Source organism: Vidua macroura, chromosome 6, assembly GCF_024509145.1.
Source record: "Vidua macroura isolate BioBank_ID:100142 chromosome 6, ASM2450914v1, whole genome shotgun sequence".
In the NCBI taxonomy this organism is placed as follows: domain Eukaryota; kingdom Metazoa; phylum Chordata; class Aves; order Passeriformes; family Viduidae; genus Vidua; species Vidua macroura.
The window spans coordinates 34465824-34473723 of NC_071576.1; the positions used below are offsets into that span (position 1 = coordinate 34465824).

The following is a 7900-nucleotide window of genomic DNA, read 5'->3' on the forward strand; positions in this document are numbered from 1 at the left end:
AATGCTGCTGTTTGCTTTGAGACAGCCTCCAAGTGCCAGCCTAGCAGAGGGGAGATGAAAGCAATGGCAATGCAGTCTCATCTGTCTATAGTTCCTAAAACTCTTTGGCACCTCACTGTTTGCAAAACATGCCCACCAGAATAGGATATTTAGTATTTCTGATTGCTCTTGACCTGGCTGTCTCTGCTGCTGTCCTGAGTTAGGAGGCTTAGGTAAAAAGACAGCAGAGTACAGGAAGGCAGCAAACAGAGCAAGCTCAGTTTTGTAGCCTTGAAATAATCTGCTAGTGAATGGAAACAGAAGCTTCTTCCTAAATCTGAGTGCTCTGGAAGAGCTCCCTGTTTTATTATGATCGAAAATCCTCATTGGATTGTTTCATTAGAAAACAAGCTGTCATAAAAGAAATGTTAAGAGCCCTAAGCTCCCTTCTCTCCCATGATGTCAACTGTCAGAGACATCAATGACAGCTCGGCTGTGTGATCAAAGGCTCCAGCAAGCAGATTTAAAGACAGAATTACCAGAAAATTGAGAGTTGAAGGAGCATGGGGGCATGATAATCACCTATTTATAAATGTGTCTTATGGGGCAAACTAATTACTTTATGATACTGTACTGCAGGAACAGTGGCACCTGGGTCTCATTGTGACACTACCAAGATGAGGTGGTGGTGCTACCTTCAGGACGGCATGATACATCTCTGCCACCTCATGCTTTGTTATTCCTGCAAAACCCTGTGACAGAAGTGCCTCGTGGGGAGGTTGGGAGGCCATCATGGTAAACTTCATGCACTCCATGATGGCTCTCAACCACAGTTTGCAGCTTAAACCATTATGGCAGAGGGGAAGCAGAGAAGCCAGCTACAGTCTATACCACGTTAGCCCTCAAGCAGCCCAGAAACCCACTGAAGCTGCAGGAGATTTGAGGTGGTTACTGAATCTCATTCTCCAGGTAAGCAGGGACATGACCTGGAGCCTCCTCTTCAGCCCCAAACCCCATATCACTGAAATCAGCAGATTCAGGACCACAGGCTCAGCAATACAGGTGTTTTAAAGGTTCCCCAAGAACAGCTTATTATCTCATGTATTTCTCAATGCATTAAATTCTTCAGAACAAAGACTGTAATTTACTAGACATCTGTATGGTGCTTGGAAACACAGGCCTCCAACCAGGCTGATGCCTTTAGGAGTTACCATTATCTAAACAGTAAATCAACAATAGCATTAATCTATGCCACAATATCTCAACACAGTGGGTGATGGTAGATGGAGCATCACAACTATCAATTTCCTGGCTTCAGAGACTTTTCTTCCTTATTAAGAAGATGTTTTTCTCATTGTAATTTAATTTCCTTCACTTTTTTTTTTTTTAAATATAGAATTAGAAATTACTGTCTGGTTTATAAAAAAAAATTGGCCAGCAATCAAAGTCATCTTTTTAACTGTGAAGCACATGAAAGGCATCTGAAACATGACAGCAACAAAGAACAAGGAACTATTTGTCAACGACACTTGGTCATTGGGGAAGCTTAGGGGAGGAGACTGATGCTGTTTGTTTAAAACAAGCAAACAAAACCCTGACAGACAGACCATTTATCTGTATAGTGCTTCACTTGAAAATATTGGCGAAGGGAATACATCTTCACTTGATTTCTAATGAAAGTGCTGACACACGCTGTTGTGGTCTTTCCCTGCCTTGGGGACAGAGGGTGCCTCCCACAGGAAAGACCCTTTAAAAATAAGGGATCAGGCACAACACAGCATCAGGTCAGCCTAGGCCCTTGGCAATCTCTCTACCTGTCCAACCTGCAACACCATAGCATCTGCAAAGCTTGGACCAGCCTCCTCTGACTTCAAACCCACCAGTTTCAGAGGAAAACAGAGGAAGCAGGAAGGGTGGATTCATCCTGGGTACCTCTTTCCTTCTTCCAAGCCAGCCAAGCTGAGGAGCAGTGCCTTGAGCATCCTCGGATTGCCATGGAGAACAACTGCCCATGACTCCCAACAACACAGTGTGCTCCAGTCTGACTGCATCAGACAGGGCAGCTCCTGCTCTACACTGGCCCAGCAAGAACCTACGGAGCACAGAACGGTGCATGACCCAGGCTGTGCTGGGTACTGCTCCACATGTGCTCTCCTGTTCTGGGTGCTGAAGACTGCTTCCCACACTGCCCAGGGCAATGGAAAGGACTATCCCACCTGATGATGGCATCTGCCACCCCAGGTGTCATCCTGTCATCTTTCCAAAGCAAGAGCAGTGCAGAGGGGTGTTAGGATGGCTACATATCTGCCTTCCCTCTCACACCCTGTCACCCACTAGTTATTGTAACCATATCCTTACCAAATCCCCATGCAGGAAGAAAAATACCATTAATTATACAAATGAGAGCCAGGATCTGAAATGTACCTAGCAGCACATTGGAGGTATGCAAAAAAACAGAAGCTTACTTGCATTTCCACTGCCCTCACTTTAGGATCTCAGCAGTGGGATTACTACAGTCTGTCCTACCTCGGGCATTTGAGCAATGCTTAAACTACCCACTTATTAGAGCAGGACTCATATTTGGCTTTAAGGAAAAGAAACCAGACTGTTGTACTGCATCTTTTGTCTAAGGCTCTCTATACCCTTCAGTTGTCTCCTTCCCCACACTGGTTGATACTACACCCTTCTATTTACAACACAGGGTAGCCAATTTGCCTCATGTTGTACACTCACGGCAGAACTGAGGGCTCCTGGGCTGCTCCCACCCCTCCCCAGCCAGCCCTCAGCAGTAGCTGGACATGCTCTTTTCCAACATCACTACTTCTACTCAGGAAGCAAGTCTCGTTCCAGTTGAACACAGAAGCACAAACATGAGCACCAATATGAATTTCTCACGTAAACCATGATCAGGGTAAATAAATGCTTCCAACAGCAGTGGATGGAGCAGGATTAGGGATTCCCTAAAAGTGCTTGTGCCGCAGGGGAGTGGATGTCTCTCCCTGCTGCACTGAATCTACAGAGCACCTTCAAGGCCTCTGTGTCCCCGCTCTGTGTCTTGTGTACCCCAAAGCCAGCTCTGCTGTCCTGGGCCTCCCACCAGTCTCCCAGGGACTACGGGATGTGTGCTCCAAAATGGGAAGGTGCTAGTGACTGTTACCAAAGTCTTCCAACCCTGTCATCTCCAGAAAAAGAAAAAAAAAAAAAAATCACCCTTTTGCTTTATAAAGAGATGTGTGGAATTAAAGGAACACATATATAAGCATATATATAAGCATGAAGGGGGGGAGATGTGTGTAAGGTACCTCTTCTCACCCTGACTGTCCCTCCAGCATTTCCCCCTAAATCTGAAACAGATTTTTAGGGTAAAATCCCCAGAACAAGACAAGGAACAACCCAAGAAGTCAGGAACTCAACCATTAAACTATAGCTCCATTGGAAGGGGCAGAGGGGGAAATGGCCATGCTTGTGAATGGCCATGTATTAGAATAACAGTTAAAAAAAAACCCCAAAACCAACTGCAATGGTTTCATCTCTCACACCCAGGGTGATCGATACTTTAAACACAGGTGAAAAAACATAAAGCTCTGAAGCAAGGCTGGGAGACAGGTAGAGTGTAAAACCAGCCCACATTTAGGTCAGCTCTCATGCATGTGCATGTGTGTGTGTAGAGTTCCTGTGCCCCTGCCATGGGGGGCTGCGGGCCTGCCGGCGGCCCCGCGCCCTATTTAGGGCAGCGCCTGGCGCAGCAGCTATCTATATTTGACACCCGGGGTAAACAAGCCGGCCCCGGCGGACGGAGCGCGACAGCTGCCCAGGACGGCGGCCCCGGCGCCCCCGCCCCACGGCCGGGGATGGCCCGGTCCGGTCTCTCCCGGCGCAAGAAAAATAAATCAAAAATAAAAAGGAAATTTAAAAGGGGGCGGGGGGGGGGGGATTATAAAAAAGGAAATTTATAGCACTGCATGAGAGCCGCTTCCCCTGCCTGGCAGCCCCGGGCAGAACCACCCCCCCCCCCCCCCCCGGGCTCCCCGGCATCCCTGCGGGCCGCGCCGCGCCGCCGAACCGGGGCACCCGCGCCCGGCGGCGGGAGGGATCCCGGGGCGGCCGCGCGCGGTGCCGCGGGACCGGGCAGCTCCTGCCGCGCACCGCCCGCTCCGCCAGGCCCCGGCCCCGCAGCGCCCGGCCCGGCCCGGCGCCCCCTCCCCGGCGCGCATCCACCCCGCAGCGCCCGCTCCGCGCCGTGGGCAAAGCCCTCCCTCCGCAGCGCACACACACACTCGCCCCCCCACACACACACACAAACGGGCACGGAGCCGCCACGGCGCCGGGAAGACAGCGGGAATGAAGCGAGCTCCCAGCGCCTGGGCAACGCTAATTCCCCCCGCTATCCCGGGAGATGAGCCTGCAAAGAGCTCTCGTCCCCCCAGCCCTGAACACCCCCCGCTCCACGGCCATTCGTGTGCAAGGCATGGAGCCCCGATTGGCAGCAGGACACCTGCCCGCCAGCCTCGCGTCTCCCACGGAGCGGGGGTGGCACCCCCTTACTTACCCTTTCTGGCGGCTTTCCTGACTTTTTTTTGGAGGGTCGAGCTGGGGGATGGGGAGGGGGGGCTTCACTGCCTCCCCAACACAAATCCTTCCGGTTCCTAAAGGGAGCTCATCGCATCTCCCGGTGATTCACCGACGGTGTGTGCGGGTACGGGGGGGGTTCGCCTTTGCATGTCAGTCCAAGTTGCCTCGCTCGCTACAAAACCTGTGCTCCCTTTTGCAGCTGTCAGGGAGAGCGGGGAGGTGCATCTGGAAAAGGGGGTGGGGGTGGAGGTAAAATGTTGATAAATCCACCAGCCTTGATCTTCAGCTCCGTGCGGTGGAGTTTGGGGAGGGAAGGGAGATTTGGCGAAGAGGGAGGAGGGCGAGGAGGACGGAGATGAATGGGGGTCGAGGGAGGGGGAAAGAGCAAATGGATTGTACCCCAGATTGCCACTGAATCTGCTGGGCTTCCCCCGCTCCCGCGCTCACACCATCGGGGCTCGGTGCAGGTTTCCCAGCATTACGGTGCACGGCAAAGCGCTGAGCCTGATTTCTGGGAGCCAGCGAGGTTTGCACAACTGCAGCAAGAAGCCAAATCAAAAAGCCAATCTGCGAGCCTCCAAACTCCACGTCACCTATCAGCTGGGAGCGAGCGCTGCAACAGAATTACAAGCCATGCATATTTATTCCTCTGAATCCGGGGGGGGATTTTCGGATCGTTTAAAGCGAGGCACGGTAAAACCAAGGCAAACCCTTTCCAAAATAAATAAAGGCAGAGCACGTCTTGCATGTAACACGCGCACACACACCTCTACGAGGTCTCCATCGGTAAATATAGATAGAGATATACACTCACTGAGCAGGGATCACTCCTGTACCATCCAAGTATATTGACTTGACTATGTGTATTTCAAGCAAGGTGGGGGAAGAACATGGTAGTTGAGCCTCAGAGAAGAAGATATTGATTGCATATCTGAGATTTAAAGCATCTACCAAACACTTCTGAGAGATTAAATATAGGCAATATAATTACACAGCCAGAATTGGTTCTGGTATCCATTTGAAGCTGCATGCTTTAGTTTGTGCTTGCGGAAACCACCCGGTTATTTTTTTAACCAAAGTCAAATAACAAGCTGTGAGACAGCAAGTCATTTTAAGGTAAAAAAATACACATTGCCTCCAAAGGCACTATTTGACTTTGGCAGAAGATTGCTGGGAGCTGGTTTCCAGGACCATGGAACAAAGCAGTACAGTTAAGCCTCACACAAGACACATCACAGTATTTGTACACATTTGTCTCCCCTTAGGAGCCCCTCTGTTTTTGCCCCAGCAGCTATGGGCAGACATGTGCCTCCAGGAGATTTACCTTCTGGCATGGCTTCTCACTTCTTTAAAGACCAGGTATCACAAGGCAACAATCCCTGACACCAGGCTATCCTGCCAAAGAATGGTCTGTTTCATCCTCCAGAGAGAAGCTGTCCCCAATCTATTTGTCCCCAGTGACTCCCCATACCCCCTGAGGTGATGAAGGCCCAGAAGCTTTCTGGTGAGACCTGAGCACATGTGCAAGTGCAAACCATCCCTGTTAAAAGCAGCTGAATAAACTGCCATGAGAAACCTGAGCCCGAGTCCTACGCTGGGCAAGAACTTTTACCTCAGCCAGGCACAGCGGACGTACAAAGATGGACAAGGAAAGGGCAGAACAGTTACCGAGAGGGTGACCTGTCAGAGAGTTGCACAGGCTTCATGCTGCCAGAAGTGGATAAGAAAACTGCAAATGGGCTGTGGTACCCCTGCAGGACAGCACAGACCACGAAGGCCCTGGAAGTCAGCTGGTACATTCCAGTTAACACGCCATAATAGTTATGGCTCCATAATAAGAGCAGCCCCTGGCCCCATACCTCAGCACAGAAGAGATCCAGAGACCTGGAAGAGCAATTATCCATTCTGGTCTGGCTACTCACTGTTATTAGTCAGAACAGATGCACAGCAGGAGGAGGCCATAAGGGAACAGACTTGCTGCAAATAAGTACAAGATGGCAGTACAAAAGATGGCAGCAGAGCACCTTGTGGGTCCCAGACTCAGCCTTTTATCTCCCCAAATGCCACCTGCTATTCCTGGTGTCCTCAAACAACCCAGCAAGGCAGCTTACCAGGTAGGAACATGGTAAGGGATGCACATGGGCCAGAGACATGGCATGATCCAACATATGCAGAAGCTCCTGACCTCAGGGTGCTGGCCAGCCCTGCACAGGGCTGCAACCCTGAATGATGCTCCTGTGTGATGTCAGAGAGGGGGAAGGGCTTCCCAGTGCCTGGGAGAACACAGGCACATTGCATGTGTGGCCCGTGGCATTTAAGTGCCCAGCAGTCTCATCCAAGCTGCAGAAGAACCCTTACTGACATCAATGCATAAAATCAACAGCACAGCATCAGTGGCTGAAACCTATGACTGTGTGGATGCAGGGACTGTGGAACTGGCCAGTGTCACCTGATCTCCAGGTGTTCACCTCCAAGCCTCACACCCCTACCAGAGAGGACAGCCCAAAGGGTGGCAGCTCTCCAGTCACCCCCCAACACCAAAGCAAAGGAAACTGCCCCAGCTGGCACAGAGCATCTCCCCCAACCCATCTCATGCTCATCAACACATGCCCAGCTCATCATCAGGCAGTTCCAAACAACTGTTTGTGTTTAAGGCTCAGCAAGAGTGGATCTGGAGCTGAGGAACTGCAGTACAAAATGCTCGTCAGCAGGAGCAAGCCCTGGGGGCAATACACAAATTTACAGTTGACAATAACTTCAGACAGACAGAACTCTTTATGGTACACAGATGTTTCATTTCACCTCATCCCAGTACATAAAATCATGCCTAATACATTTAAGAAATGCTCCCAGGCATTTCCCTCTTTCCTTCCCTTCCATATGGACCTAATCTTATGTTGCTCAGCTCAGGCAAAATTTTTTCATCACAAGAGGGAGTATATGAAATTTTTTATCTCCTTAGTCTTAAAGGTGTGCTTGCAAAGTACTAACCTAAGATGAAAGCAACCAAACTGTTTATATAAAAATACTATTTAAAATATAAAAAAACCCCACAAAACTTCACAAAAAAACCAACCACCTCTTGTTTATATTAGCTTTAACAATTAAAATACAGGTGTTGAAATTCCTGGGCTGTTTAGCACAATCTCACTAAACAAGCATGGATATTAGTTTTTAATGACTACCAAGATCACTTGAAGTTTCAAGTGTTACCTGACCTAAGGACCAGAGCTAATGGTTTAAAACTGGTGGAGAGCTGATTTAGATTAGATATAAGAAAGAAGTTTTTTACAAAGAGGGCAGTGAAATACTGGCCCAGGTTGCCCAGAGAGATGGTAGGCATCCCATT

General features: G+C 49.7%; 1 protein-coding gene across 6 annotated transcripts in view; it reads right to left on the reverse strand.

Moving 5' to 3' along the window:
* SLC8A3 (solute carrier family 8 member A3) overlaps positions 1 to 5022 on the reverse strand; it is a 111706-nt gene extending 106684 nt beyond the window's left edge. For 5 of the 6 annotated variants that reach the window (XM_053980671.1, XM_053980670.1, XM_053980668.1 and 2 more), the window contains exon 1: positions 4529 to 5022. The gene's annotated coding sequence lies outside the window, so the exon portion shown is untranslated. The remainder of the gene's footprint in view (positions 1 to 4528) is intronic. The other variant, XM_053980672.1, reaches the window with a different exon arrangement.
* Between the last annotated feature and the right edge of the window lie 2878 nt (positions 5023 to 7900).